This window comes from Cervus canadensis, chromosome Y (assembly GCF_019320065.1).
Source record: "Cervus canadensis isolate Bull #8, Minnesota chromosome Y, ASM1932006v1, whole genome shotgun sequence".
Taxonomy (NCBI): domain Eukaryota; kingdom Metazoa; phylum Chordata; class Mammalia; order Artiodactyla; family Cervidae; genus Cervus; species Cervus canadensis.
Genome location: NC_057420.1, coordinates 1,427,653 through 1,441,228, shown reverse-complemented (window position 1 = coordinate 1,441,228; position 13,576 = coordinate 1,427,653). Strand labels below are relative to the sequence as shown.

Genomic DNA, 13,576 nt, shown 5'->3' with positions numbered 1-13,576 from the left:
AAATCTATAACGCATGTAGCTAAATCAGCAACCAAATTTTCATAAGTGAAATATGGAGATTTCATACTTACTGGATGAATATCAATATTCAGATTATCTTATGGAAAGGAAAAGTATTCCACATTTCATGTCAGAGAACAGCATTTCAGATTTTAATACATGAGTACAGTGGAAATAATATTTCAAGAGATAAATATGCACTCAGATTTTCATGGTGAAATACAGCGAGATCCATATTTTTTGGGGGAAAATCTAGGCCCAGAGTTTCAAATGTTAAATATTGAGAATTCCATATTACATGTGGGAAAATCATTTTCCAGCTTTTCAAATGTAATATCGAGAGAATGCCATAGTCAAGTAAGAAAATCTGTGTCCACATTTTCATGCATGAAATACACAGCAATTATATTTTCTGTAGGAATCATTGCATCCAGATTTCCATATGGCCAGAATTTAGAGCAGATTCAGCCTCACTCCACTGCCTTGTTTCAGAACTAAACAAAGCTATACATGCTCTTCACTAGTAAAGTTTGTGTCTTGTACAGCCTTCCAGTTTGTTACACTGACTTTCATTTCAGCAGAGTGGACTCATTTTCCTGGTATGTGATCCAAAGGATAGAGCCCCGTTATACAGTCTGAATCTGCTCACACTGAAGGACCTCTGAATGCCTGGTATTTTTCTCCTCCTCTGTATCCTTTTCTTGGGGCTCAGGTCCCAACCTGATTGCTTCTCCTCCCTTCTTAACAGACTTTGGGCACATATTTGTTACAGCATTGGTTATACAGGGTCTTTCTGCCAGCTTCCTCTTAGTTTTCAGTGAGTTGCTCCACATGAACACATAGTTTTAATGCACTGACTGTGCATTCTCCTCCTCCACCAGCCTCTACTTTTTCAAGAAATTGGCTGCATTAGCCTGCATTACTAACTATTATATTCACGGAGAAAAAGCAGTGTGTTTTTTAGTGTGTCAGCATTTTTCAGGGTTTCCAAAGAATGCTCTTACACTAACTTGGTGGGCTATTAATCATTCTCTAGGTTGCCTGGCCAAATGGTTCTTGATGGAATCATATTGGACCATCATTCTTTGATCAGGTCAACAGGTAGAAGCAGGTAGTGAATTGATTCTAAAATTATAGCAGACTTGGGAGAAATGTCATAGGAGAAATTAGAAAGAATATCGTCTTCCAGGGTAAAAGCTTGAGAATGGCCAAAGAGAATCAGTATGAAATTTGGACAGAGGATAATAATTTCTGTGAGGATGAACACTCAGTGTGAGATTTCAGCCAAGTGAGGGCATGGAACTAGTCTGCCACCCATTCTGAGGACTCCATGAATGGAAACACTTTAAGTAGTGTCTCTTTATGAATGTCATTATGACATTCAATAAGCTGGGTGCTTTGTGTTTAAAGAACCAAAGGATATTTTGTTGAAGAGTCTCCTACTGAATTTCTGAGAGTTAAATCACTTTCTCTGATGAGAGTCATTGATATCTACTGCTTCCAAGAAAGCAAGAAAAAATAAGGAAAGAGATTTCTTGTCTTGAAGAGGAACCTAGTGTGAATGCCAGTGATTATGGCAAGCAGAGCTGGAAGGCCCAGCAGAAGGGTGCAGGAGACAGGTTACATTATTCTACAAGGGGGACCATAAGCTCCAACCTAGGAATCTGTCAATGGACAGATAATTGGAATATCCCTTTCTTTGACATCATTAAATATTGCGTGAAGAGCTAAAACTTTAGCCAACTGGGTTGAGCCTGGAGTATGCTCCTTAAGCAGAAGAGATGTTTGAGGCCAGGGAGAACATTGAAAATCTAAGGTAAGTTTTCATTGCTTATAATCATGGTTCTCCTACATGGAGTAGATACTGGTACTTGTCATTACAAATCGGTTGTCCCAAATGACTTGACAAATTGAAAGAAGAGGGGAGATAGAGGTACTGGCATAAAGCCTATAGGTTATTGTACAAGGGTCTGAGCATGGAAAAAACACATCCTGCTGAAATTCGGAAAGGCTTATAACATCAGGTGGTGGTTGTGGTCCAGTCACTAAGTCATGTCCTTGTCATGACTCTTTGAAACCCCGTGGACTGCAGCACACTACACTTCCATGTCCTTCACGATCTCCTAGAGTTTGTCCAAAATTTCATATTAGGCCTCTCCTAAAGCTACCATGACAGGAGATGAGGATGAGATGCCTGGATGACATTACTGACATGATGGACATGAGTTGGGTAGGCTCTGAGAGTAGGTGATGGACAGGGAAGCCTGAAGGACTGCAGTTCACTGGGTCACAAAAGTCGGGAATGACTGAGTGAACAGAAAGCTACCATTTCCATTTTATCAACAAGACATTTTTGTACTGAACTTTTTCTGGCAGGCACCTCCAACAACTAGACATTGTGGGAACTGCGCGTGGAGACCAGTCCTGGGTGTGCGCAGTGTTTTGCCCAATGTCCAAATCCCCGAACGGGAAGAAAGACAGCTTCCCAGACAATGCAACTTGCAAAAAAAGGGAAGTTTATTACTGACTTGAGCCAGGGCTCCTGCCGCAACCAACGCAGTGGTGCAGGGTCAGAGAGCGCTGAGCCCAAGCTGTTACCCAAATTTATAGGGTGTGCATGAGCAGTTGGTAGCTGGCTTAAGCAGATTGGTTACATGTTTGCAAAGCAATCTTATTGACCCAAACCTTCTCGGGCTTTTTTTCAAACTTGGGCGTTTGTGGGCTTTTCAGCTTTCCCCTGATAGGTTCTCTTTTTCTTACTAGGCGCATGTTGATTGGCTGGCTCCAGATGGCTTGATAATCATGTTACCCTGGAAAACCAGGCCTACTTCTCATTTAGGCTGCCTGTCATGGCGTTATCCCTGGCAGCCTCAAATTCCCCCCTGTCTTGTTGTTGCTGTAGAGGAATCTTGCTCTTCATCCTGGGCTACTATCTGATATTGTTGCCTTAATACCATAATCTGAATGGTATTTAGATGTTCTTTAATAAAACACATTAGCCGGCTTAAAATACAAGGGCCAAACGTTAGTGTCAATAACAGTACTATAAGTGGACCCAGGAGGGTGGAAACTAAGGTGGTCAGCCAGGGGGAGCGTTGAAACCAAGACTCAAACCATGATTGTTCATTTTCCCTTTCTTGTTTTCGCCTGTTTAGGCCTTCTCTAACTTTTTGAAGAGATTTCTGTACTACTCCTGAATGGTCAATATAAAAACAGCATTCTTCTCCTAGGGCTGCACATAGTCTCCCCTGTAAGAACAGCAGATCTACACCCCTTCTATTTTGTAACACTACCTCAGCCAGAGAACTTAAGGATTCTTGGAGGTGGGAAATGGATTTTTCGAGCTGTTCAATATCTTCATCTATTGCAGCTCTTAGCTGGTTATACTGTTTATCTTGGAGTGTTAAGGCTGCAATTCCACTTCAGTTCTTATAGCCCCCAATCCCAACAGGACAGTTAAATTTAGGGCAGTGATGGGTTCTCTTTTTACCCTATACTGACCTGGTGTCTCTAATTTTGGCTGCAGGCCTTCTTCTGAGTAATAGTTCAGGCGGGGGATTAAATGGACTAGGACACAGAAATCTTGGGAGGTTTTCAGTGCTGCCTGATGGGCACATGGAGTTAGTCCAGTGGAGCAAGCCCACCACCCATTTTCTGGTGGGATGATCCACTGGTGAGTGGAATTAGTGAGGTTAGTCATAGAGACTGTGTGATTACATAGGTGTTGATAAGTCTCAGGGATAGCTCCTATGCAGGTGCCTATACCCGTAATGGAGCTTACTGTCAGGCGGCCCATACCAGGTTGTTGCTGCCATCTACAGGCTGAGACATCGGCTGTCATATTGAATCTTGAAGAGAAAGCAACTGCCTCATAATAAGGAGGCCTAATATTATAGCAGAGCCAGCAACCATTTGTTAAGTCCGAACGAGAGGAATTAAGGGTAAGGTAAGCTGAGGAGATCATTTTTATAAGGGGGTCTGTAGGGGGGGACATGTCAACTATGGGGGGAGCTATGGGGTGTGGAGTAGATCCAGTATCCCGACTTTGGTTCTGGGAGGAAGGTTTTGGGTTTTCCTCTGGGAAGAAGGTTTTGGGGCTGTCACCTGGTTTGGTCCCAAAGCTACCTTGGGGGCCAAATAGAGTGGTCCCAGCTGTAATTTGAGCTCAAACTGGAATCCATTATTGAATCCAGTCTGATAAAGACGTAGGCCCCAGGCTCTGCCTACGTCCCACCTGGTAAACTTTTTTCCCTCATCAGTGAACTTAATCTGTAATGGAAAACATTGTCCAGGTTTAGAAGACAACATCTTACATGGTGGGAAATCTTGGGGTAATTTTACCTGAATGAGGTCTTTGACGGGATTGGTGAGCCAATGGACCGTTCCTGTAGTTTCACATCCCCAAGTGGCGCAATAAGAAGAATCAACTCCCCCACATTTTGCAATTTGGTTTTGATCCCTTCCTCCCCCTGGACAGACATATATGGGTGTTGGTTTTCTGCATGGTGTGTCTCCCTGGAAGGCCCAGTCAAAAAGGCCGAGGGCTCCAAACTGAGGGCTCCCGATGAAGTCAGTCAGTTGACTGGGACTGTGGAAGCTGTTAATGTTGGCTGCCAGGACACATAAATCAAAGGTTTATTCAGTCCACCATGTCCCTTTGGGGGCTACATTGGAACTCGAATTAAGTAGTTCTCAGGTCTCAGGGTTGTAGACCACCCAAGTCATGTTAACTGGATGATGGGGGTTGTGACTGGTCGCTCCTGGGTCGATGAGAGCTGCCATCAGCAGGAGAATTAGGAGGCCTCCAGTCGGACGAGTTTCAGTTTCAAAGGATTTGACGGGTGAGGACTCGCCTTCCATTCTGCTCGCGCTTTTTCCTGTTCTTCCGGGGTGGCTTGCAGCACGTGATTGCAGTGAACCCAGGGTCCAATCCTGTCGACCTTGACAGTGGTAGGAGCAGTAAGGAGAACAACATAAGGGCCTTTTCATCTAGGTTTTAATACTTCAGATTGGTGACATTTCACCCAAACCCAATCACCTGGGCCAATATTATGTGCGGGGGTGGCCCCTTACTTTGACCCTTGTGTATCTCTAGAATCAATTTCCAAACATGGTTATGCACCTTACCTAATGTCATCAGAGTTTGCTGGAATTGTCCCAAAGTAGGGGGTGGCAGGCATTTTCCCTCGAAAATAGGACACACACAGAATCTCAAAAGGGGTAAGATTCAGCTTATAAGTGGTGTTACACGCCTGAAAGAGTGTGAAGGGAAGGAGGGTCACCCAGTCCCCGCCAGTCTCTATTGCTAACTTTGTCAAAGTTTCTTTTAGGGTCCGATTCATTCTTTCAACCTGTCCTCAGCTCTGGGGATTATAGTCACAATGTAACTTCCATTTTGTCCCCAGAGCTTGGGCCAGCCCTTGTACAATCTGGCTCACAAAGGCAGGTCCGTTATCAGAGCCCATAGTCACTGGCAGCCCATACCGAGGCACTATCTCCTCTAAGATCTTTTTAGCAACCACTATTGCTGTCTCTCCCTTAGTGGGGAAGGCTTCTACCCACCTCAAGAAGGTATCTACCAGAACCAACAGATAGCGATACCCGTACTTCCCTGGCCTTACCTCAGTGAAATCTATCTCCCAGTGTTGCCCTGGCTCTTCCCCTCAGTACCTCGTTCCAGTGTGCTTTTTCCCTGTCCTCATCAGCTGGCATGCTTTGCAAGCCTGGATTATCTCTCGTACAGTTGCATTTTGTCGAGGGAACCTCAGGCAGGCCGTCTGGAGAAGTGTTAAGGTCATTTTCTCTCCCAAGTGTATAGTTGTGTGCAGGTGTTCACATAGGTGACGACCCAGGATGGCAGGCAATATCAAGTTGTTGTTTTGATCTCGGTACCATCCATCTTTGTCATCCTTCTGAAGGGTGGTATCCTCGTTGATCCAGGCGAGATCAGGGAGGGAATATTCGGGAACTAGTGGCAAAGTCCCCATACCAGGAGGTGGAAGTCCCACGGTTAATATGGGGGCAGTGTAGTCCCGGCTAGCCGCTTCTAGAGCGGCCACATCAGCGGCACGATTGCCCCATGCTTTAGGGTCTTCTCCTTTCTGGTGACCGGGGACATGTACTATTGCTACTGCCCGGGGCAGTTGGACAGCTTCCAGGAGCCTGCAAATCTCAGGCAAATTTTTGACCTCCTTTTCCTCGGCTGTCCAAAATCCCCTTTCTTGGTATATTGGACCTTGAATGTGGGCAGTGCTGAAGGCATATCGGCTGTCAGTAAAAATGGTGACTCTCTTCCCTTTGGCTTGCTCCAGAGCCTGTATTAGGGCAATCAATTCTGCTTTTTGCGCAGAAGTGTTTGGGGGAAGTGTCTCAGCCCATATCGTCTGTCCTGAATCATCAACTATGGCGGCTCCCGCCTTCCTTTGCCCGTCTTTTACATAGCTGCTCCATCGGTGAACCATATTAGCTCACTGTTGTTTAGGGTTACATCAGCTAAGTCTTTTCGTGCCGCCAGGGCCTCAGCCAGTATCTCACTGCACTCATGGAGAAGGCGGTCTTTCTCTGGGTTAGGTAGGAGCGTGGCTGGATTCAGGAAGCAAGGGGTCTGAAAACGCACCCGTGGGGCATCAAGCAGAAAGGCCTGGTAATGTGCCAAGTGGGCATTGGAGATCCACTTACCTGGCAGCTGCTTTAAAAGACCTTTGATGGTGTGGGGGGTGTAAACCAAGAGTTGCTGTCCATACGTCAACTTGTCAGCATCGCAGATGAGGAGGGCAGTGGCTGCAATGATGCGAAGGCAAGGGGGCCACCCAGCAGCCACCGGGTCTAATCCCTTTGAAAGGTATGCCACCGGCCGCTTCCATGGTCCCCGTTGTTGTGTCAAGACCCTCTTTTTTAATCTACAAACCCCCTTGCTTTTTCATCTACAAACAGCTGGAATGGCTTATTTGGGTTAGGCAGGTCAAGGGCTGGGGCTTCTAGTAGGGCCTGTCTGAGTGTCTGGAAAGCCTGTTTCATTGGCTCAGTCCAAGTCCAATTTGGGGTCTCTTTGCTTCCTTCATACAAGGGCCGTGCCTTCTCAGAAAACCCCATGATCTACAGTCTGCAATATCCAACAGTCCCCAGAAACTCTCTCACCTGGCGGGGGTTCTTGGGCTCTGGTATCTGCGATATTGTTTCTTTCATTGCCTGGGTTAACCGCCTTTGCCCCTGCCTGATCTTATACCCCAAATAGGTGACCTCTTGCCGGGCTATTTGTGCCTTCTTTGCACTAGCGCAATACCCCAAAGTGCCTAGAGTCTGTAAGAGGTCCCCGGTGGCACGGCTGCATGCCTCCTCTGTGGTTCCAGCCAACATAAGGTCATCTACACATTTCAGCAGGATAACCTCTGGGTGGGGAGTCCGATATTCATAGAGGTCCTCACTCAAAGCCTCATTAAACAAGGTAGGAGAGTTTTTGAACCCCTGTGGGAGGCGGGTCCAAGTTAATTGTACTACCGGTTGGCCTTCCCCCTCAGTCCACTCAAAGGCAAATATCTCCTAGCTCTGGGCCACCAGGGGTAGGCTGAAAAAAGCTTGTTTTGAGTCTAACACAGTGTACCAAGTGTAGTCAGGCAGTAAACTGCTCAGGAGGGTATACGGGTTAGGGACAGTAGGGTGCATGTCACTCACCCGTTTGTTGACTTCTCGCAGGTCTTGGACAGGTCTGTAATCTGTCCCCCCTGGCTTCTTCACCAGCAGTAAGGGGGAGTTCCAAGGGGATTGACACCGCTTGAGAATTCCAGCCTCCATGAGCCGTCAAATGTGGGAAGTGATACCCCGCCGAGCTTCCTGGCTCATAGGATACTGTCTCACCCTCACAGGAATTGCCTCAGCCTTTAGCTTGATGACGACCGGATGTCTCTGTTTGGCCAGTCCCATTCCTGCTGTTTCTGCCCAGGCCAATGGGTAATTATGGACCCACGGTTGTACATCTGGTGCTATGGTCTCTGAGGGCTTAGGTGCAAAAAGCCTGTATTCATCTCTTAAGGCTAGGGATAAGACATGTATCGGCTGTCCAAATCCATCCGTGACTGGCATTCCCCAGGGTCAAAATGGATCTGAGCATTAACTTTAGTCAACAAGTCTCTTCTAAGTAGAGGGGCTGGGCCTTCTGGTGTCACCAAAAACGAATGGGACACCTGGTAGGTCCCCAGATTTACTTTCCATTCTGTGGTCCAACAATATCTTTTTGTCCCCATGGCTCCCTGCACCAAGCTGGTTTTCTTAGACATTGGTCCCAGTTTTTTATTTCAAACAGAGTTTTGGGCTCCAGTATCTACCATGAAGCCAACGGGTTTCCCCTCCACCCAGGACTCGGGGAGGGGTACTGAGTCTTGATTCCCCTAGTCACTGTCTTCCCCCGCATATAGAACTCAAGTTCCAGGGGAGATTCTCTCTCTCTGGGTTGTTCCTCTCTTCGGGTCCCTCTTAGGGCACTCGTTTTTCCAGTGCCCCTTTTCTTTGCAGTAAGTGCACTGATCTTTCTTTAGGGCCTGCCTTTTTGGTCTCTCTTTTTCTCCAGTCTGGGGGTCTTGAGGTTTCCTCAATTCTGTTCTGGCCTTCATCCCCACAAAAAGAATCTGGACTAGCTCCCTCTGGTTCTTCTGGTTTTCCCTTGCCCTATGTTCTCTATCTTCCTTCCTGATCTTCTCAGCTAATTCCCTTTCCTCCCATCGAATTCGCTCTTTCTTTTCTTCTGGGGTCTCTCGACTATTAAATACCTTTTTAGCTGCTTTCAGTAAATCTTGTATTGTCTGTTCTCCCAATCCCTCTATCTTTTGTAATTTCCTCCTAATATCTGGAGCTGCCTGATTTACAAACGCTAACCAAACTGCAGCACGTGACTTCTCAGCCTGGGGGTCCATAGGTGTATATTGCCTGAAAGCTTCCATCAGCCTCTCTAGGAAGGCTGCCGGGCTCTCAGAGGGCTCTTGCTTTACTAGATTTACCTTTGCCAAATTTGTCGGCTTTCTAGCTGCGGCCCTCAGGCCAGCCATTAGAGTCTGGCGGTACACTCGGAGACGCTCCCTACCTTCCGCTCGCTCAAAATCTCAGTTAGGCCACAACAGGGGAATCCCCTCATCCAGGAGATGAGGCTGGGCGGTTGGTCTCCCGTCGCCCCCCCGGACCCGTTTCCATGCCTCTGCCAAAATTCGCTCCCGTTCTTCTGTGGTGAAGAGCACCTGCAACAGCTGCTGACAATCGTCCCAGGTGGGGTTGTGGGTGAACAAAATGGAATCTAAGAGGTCAATGAGGCCTTGGGGTTTCTCTGAGAAAGGAGGGTTCTGGGTTTTCCAATTATACAGGTCACTCGTGGAAAAGGGCCAGTACTGATAGGTTTGCTCTCTGTCTGGGTTAGCTGGTCCTACTCAGACGGGGAGCACCTGAATAGTGGATCAAGGTAACTCTGGGTCCCCAGGGTCTTGTCCAGCCCTGTCGCCCCTAGTTCTCCCCCGGGTACCTAATGCTGGACCCCCCTCATGGTCAGCTCCCGTTGGCCCTCTTAATCCTCTCGGTTCACTCGTGGGAGCTTCTCTCCTCAGAGGGAATTGCAAGGGGGGCACATATGGTGGAGGCCTTATCTCTGTTTTTAGATCTATCAGGTTTGGATAAGATGATTTCTGAAGGACTGGTTTTGGGTCCTGGTTTTTTTTTTTTTTTTTTTTTTTGGTTTCTTCTGAGTGGGTTTTGGTTTCTTCTCCACCACCAGGACCTGTGAATTGGAAGAACTAGGAGGTTTATGAATAAAAGGTTTTAACCATTTAGGCGGATTTTCCACTAGATCCTGCCAGACCATGACATAGCGGACCTGACCTGGAGGGCCCCAGGGATCAGGAGCTATAGTCTTCTCCTTCACAGCCTGTATGATGTACGGTTGAAAGGTGCCTTCCGGACGCCATCCAACCCGGAAGGCGGGCCACTCTGCAGAGCAAAAGGTTATTAATTTACTTTTCTTGACTAGCAAAGACAAGTTATGGGCCCTGGCCCTGACATCCAAAAAAGGGTCAGTCATGAGAGAAAGTGGGTTAGATTCCCCCTGACCCATGGTCAAAGAATAAATGGTAGGGAAGAGAGAGAGAGAATAAGTCACTGAGAACTACCACCAAAAAATCCTACCGGAAGTGGTGGCGGCCAAGAGGTTGGGCTTATGGTATGCTTTTGGAAATGTTTATGTGCCTGCGTCATTGCATGGAAGTTTTCTTGCTGGGGGCAGGCACCCTAGCGGTTTCTAGCCCGTTCCGGACCCCCTTATCCTCTCATGGGTGCCTTCAAGTGGCAGGCGCCCTAATGGCCTTTAAGTGCCTGACCCGTGCCCACAAGAAGAATTTTAGGCCACGTCCTCAGTTAGGGATGTTAAAGGAGAGTTTCACCCGATCGGGCTCCCGTTACTGAGGCTCACTTATTGTAGGGCCTTCAGAGTCCTCCAGAGTGTAGCCCTGGCCGGCACTCATCAATTGCCCCAACAACCATTTGCCTGTTCACTGAAACTCCTGAAAATAAAAGGAGTTGAGGGCAGATCAGAGAAGAAGAGGAAAGGAGAGTAAGTCAGAAGAGAGAGAAGAGAACGATGCACCAGAAGATAGTGAGACCAGAGACAATGCCAGCACACACACAAACACGGAGAGTCATAGACAAACACACAGATAGACAAATGTCGGCCGACAACACAGCACTGGGTTTTCGGGCCCCCTGAGTCCTCTTGCCTCCCGGTACAAGGTTTACCTTACCGAATGGCATCCACTGTTCACCAGACTTGGAATCAGGAGAGGAACTCTCCTTTCCACAGAGCCGGCTGCCTTTCAGTGCGCTCGCTGGCCTCGGTCTTGTGCTGGGTGGAACGTTCAATCCATTCCCCCTTTTATAGAAAGCTTTTTCTGTGCCAGATACCTTCCTGCTTCTAAGCGGGGCCTCGGATTTACACTGGACTTTCCTGTCCTGCCTGAGCACCGGTTCTATTATTTATCTTTCCCGTCTGTCCTGTAAGTGTTCTCTTCTCCAGGTCAAGGGATCCCGGATGGACCCCCAAACGTTTTGCCCGATGTCCAAATCCCCGAACGGGAAGAAAGACAGCTTCCAAGACAATGCAACTTGCAAAAAAAGGGAAGTTTATTACTGACTTGAGCCAGGGCTCCTGCTGCAACCAACACAGTGGTGCAGGGTCAGAGAGCGCTGAGCCCAAGCTGTTACCCAAATTTATAGGGTGTGCATGAGCAGTTGGTAGCTGGCTTAAGCAGATTGGTTACATGTTTGCAAAGCAATCTTATTGGCCCAAACCTTCTCGGGCTTTTTTTCAAACTTGGGCATTCGCGGGCTTTTCAGCTTTCCCCTGATAGGTTCCCTTTTTCTTACTAGGCGCATGTTGATTGGCTGGCTCCAGATGGCTTGATAATCATGTTACCCTGGAAAACCAGGCCTACTCCTAATCTAGGCTGCCTGTCATGGCGTGAACCTTGGCAGCCTCACACGCAGGTTAGAGACTTAATGTCTGGATAAAAAAGAGAAACAAACAGAACAGTCTTGTCACTACCCATTGACTCGGTGGTTACCATTAGAAGTCTCTGCTTTCCTTACAATGAGAATATATTTTCCTTATATTTTTAGCCTACAGCTTTTCTTTAGTCATTGAGGATAGCCCTGGGACTCAACCCACCCTCCACAAATCTCCCTGGCCTAGATGTGTGGAAGGACATCACACACACACACACACACACACACACACACACACACACACACAGTTATAGTCAATTTAGGCCTTTTCAATTAGTTTTCCAGTTATCTCATTAGACAACATGGCCTTGACCATGATACTCTGGGTGGGGGAGGAGGAAGAATACTTATTACCCTAGTGCCATCTATAGCAGTAACACCAGACCTACATCATCAGTGCTCACTTCCTAGACAGCATTACCCACCTGGGTTAGCTAACTACTAAGCCATTTGCATTTAGGGATATCCCCCTGGGTTAATTGCAAGTGCAGTCATGCAGTATTCCTGACTGACACTTGTTTTGGATCAGTCTTAGCTCATCCATAGTGGTACCATTGGGTCGAATTTGAGGCATTTACATTGGCCTGTACTCCCTGCCCTAAGATTCCATGGACATTTTTCCAACCATAGACAGAGGGCCAACCCTTGGAATCTTTACTATGATTTCAGGACATACCTTGATAACAAACAACCTGGAACTCTGGAAAATCAAGCTTTCTTCATCTCAGGTCCTGGAGAGCACCACAGCACATGCAGGACCACAAGTAAAGTTGACAGAAAAGAAATAACATGGACCAGGGGTTCTGCCTTTTCTGTGTCCTGAGGTGGGGGACCGTATATTATGATGGTTCCTATTCTGTTACTGAATTAAAAACAAAAATAGAAGCAGGAGTTAAAAGTGAGGGGAGAAAAGTGAATATTCATTCAAAATGTTCCTTATCTAGGTCAACCAGGTACTTTACAGGTGGGGTGAAATAGCTTCTTTACCAAGTTAAATAACTGATATGAGTGGGATATTTTTGAACTGGATGTCTTAATCAAAATCAGAATTTCAAGTACCTACAGCCATCATGGGAGTGTAATTCAATGTATAGATATAACTGGTTAAAGATTTTCAAAAGCTAAAATTATTGACAATGATAACCAATATTTTGAAACTGAATAAATCAAAGAGGTTTAAACGAGCACATTAGTTAGCATTCATCCATATCTGGTGAGTAGATGTTGTGTGCCAAATAAGGGAATATTAAAGAAGCTATTGAATAGAATCAAATATATTAAAAAAATAAATAATAGAATATATACAGTACATTGGTACATAACATGGATTCACTAAACACAGAGGATCGTCGATGGTTCTGTTGCCACCTACTTTATTTTTTGTTGTTGTTGTTTTTGGGGGATTTATTCATATGTCTGTATGAAGAAATTACAAAGAAAGGGTAAAAAAATACTTAATACAAAATACAGATTGTAAAGAGAAGGGTCACTGATATGCTTGAGGAAGAGCGCTCTAGGGGGTTTCAACATTACTTGTAACCTTCTTTCTTAGGTCAAACTATGGATAAATGGATGTTTATGCTATTGTTACTGATTTTGAACTGCCAATTTACTTGTGTATACTCTTTTGTATATCTCACTGTATTAGTTTCCTAAGGCTACTGTTACCAATTGTTACAAAGTAGGCATCTTTCTAGCAACTAACTCAAAGTGTCAGAAAGGCTCACTTCTTCTGAAGGCTCTAGGGGGGAAGTCTTGCTTCTTAGCTTCTAGAGGCTCCTAGCAATCTCTGGTTTGTATGTGCATACCTCCTATTTCTGCTTCCATGTTTATATGGACTTCTCCCCTGGGTGGGTTTCTATGTATCTCTTCTTCCTTTAAGTACACTATTCTGTAAGGCCTTCCAGTAAGGTCCACCCTAATCCTCTAAGACTTCATCTTAATTTAACTAATTATATCTAACTACATCTGCCAAGATTCTATTTCTAAAGTGACCAGTTCTAAGGTTCTGAGTGGATATGAGTTTTGGGGGAACAATATTTAACCC

At 46.1% G+C, this 13,576-nt stretch overlaps 2 pseudogenes; both read right to left on the bottom strand.

Moving 5' to 3' along the window:
* Nucleotides 1-3,841, bottom strand: part of LOC122436379 — a 31,480-nt pseudogene extending 27,639 nt beyond the window's left edge.
* Nucleotides 3,842-4,223: 382 nt separating this feature from the next.
* On the bottom strand, nucleotides 4,224-11,346 carry LOC122436378 (annotated as a pseudogene).
* Nucleotides 11,347-13,576: the final 2,230 nt, after the last annotated feature.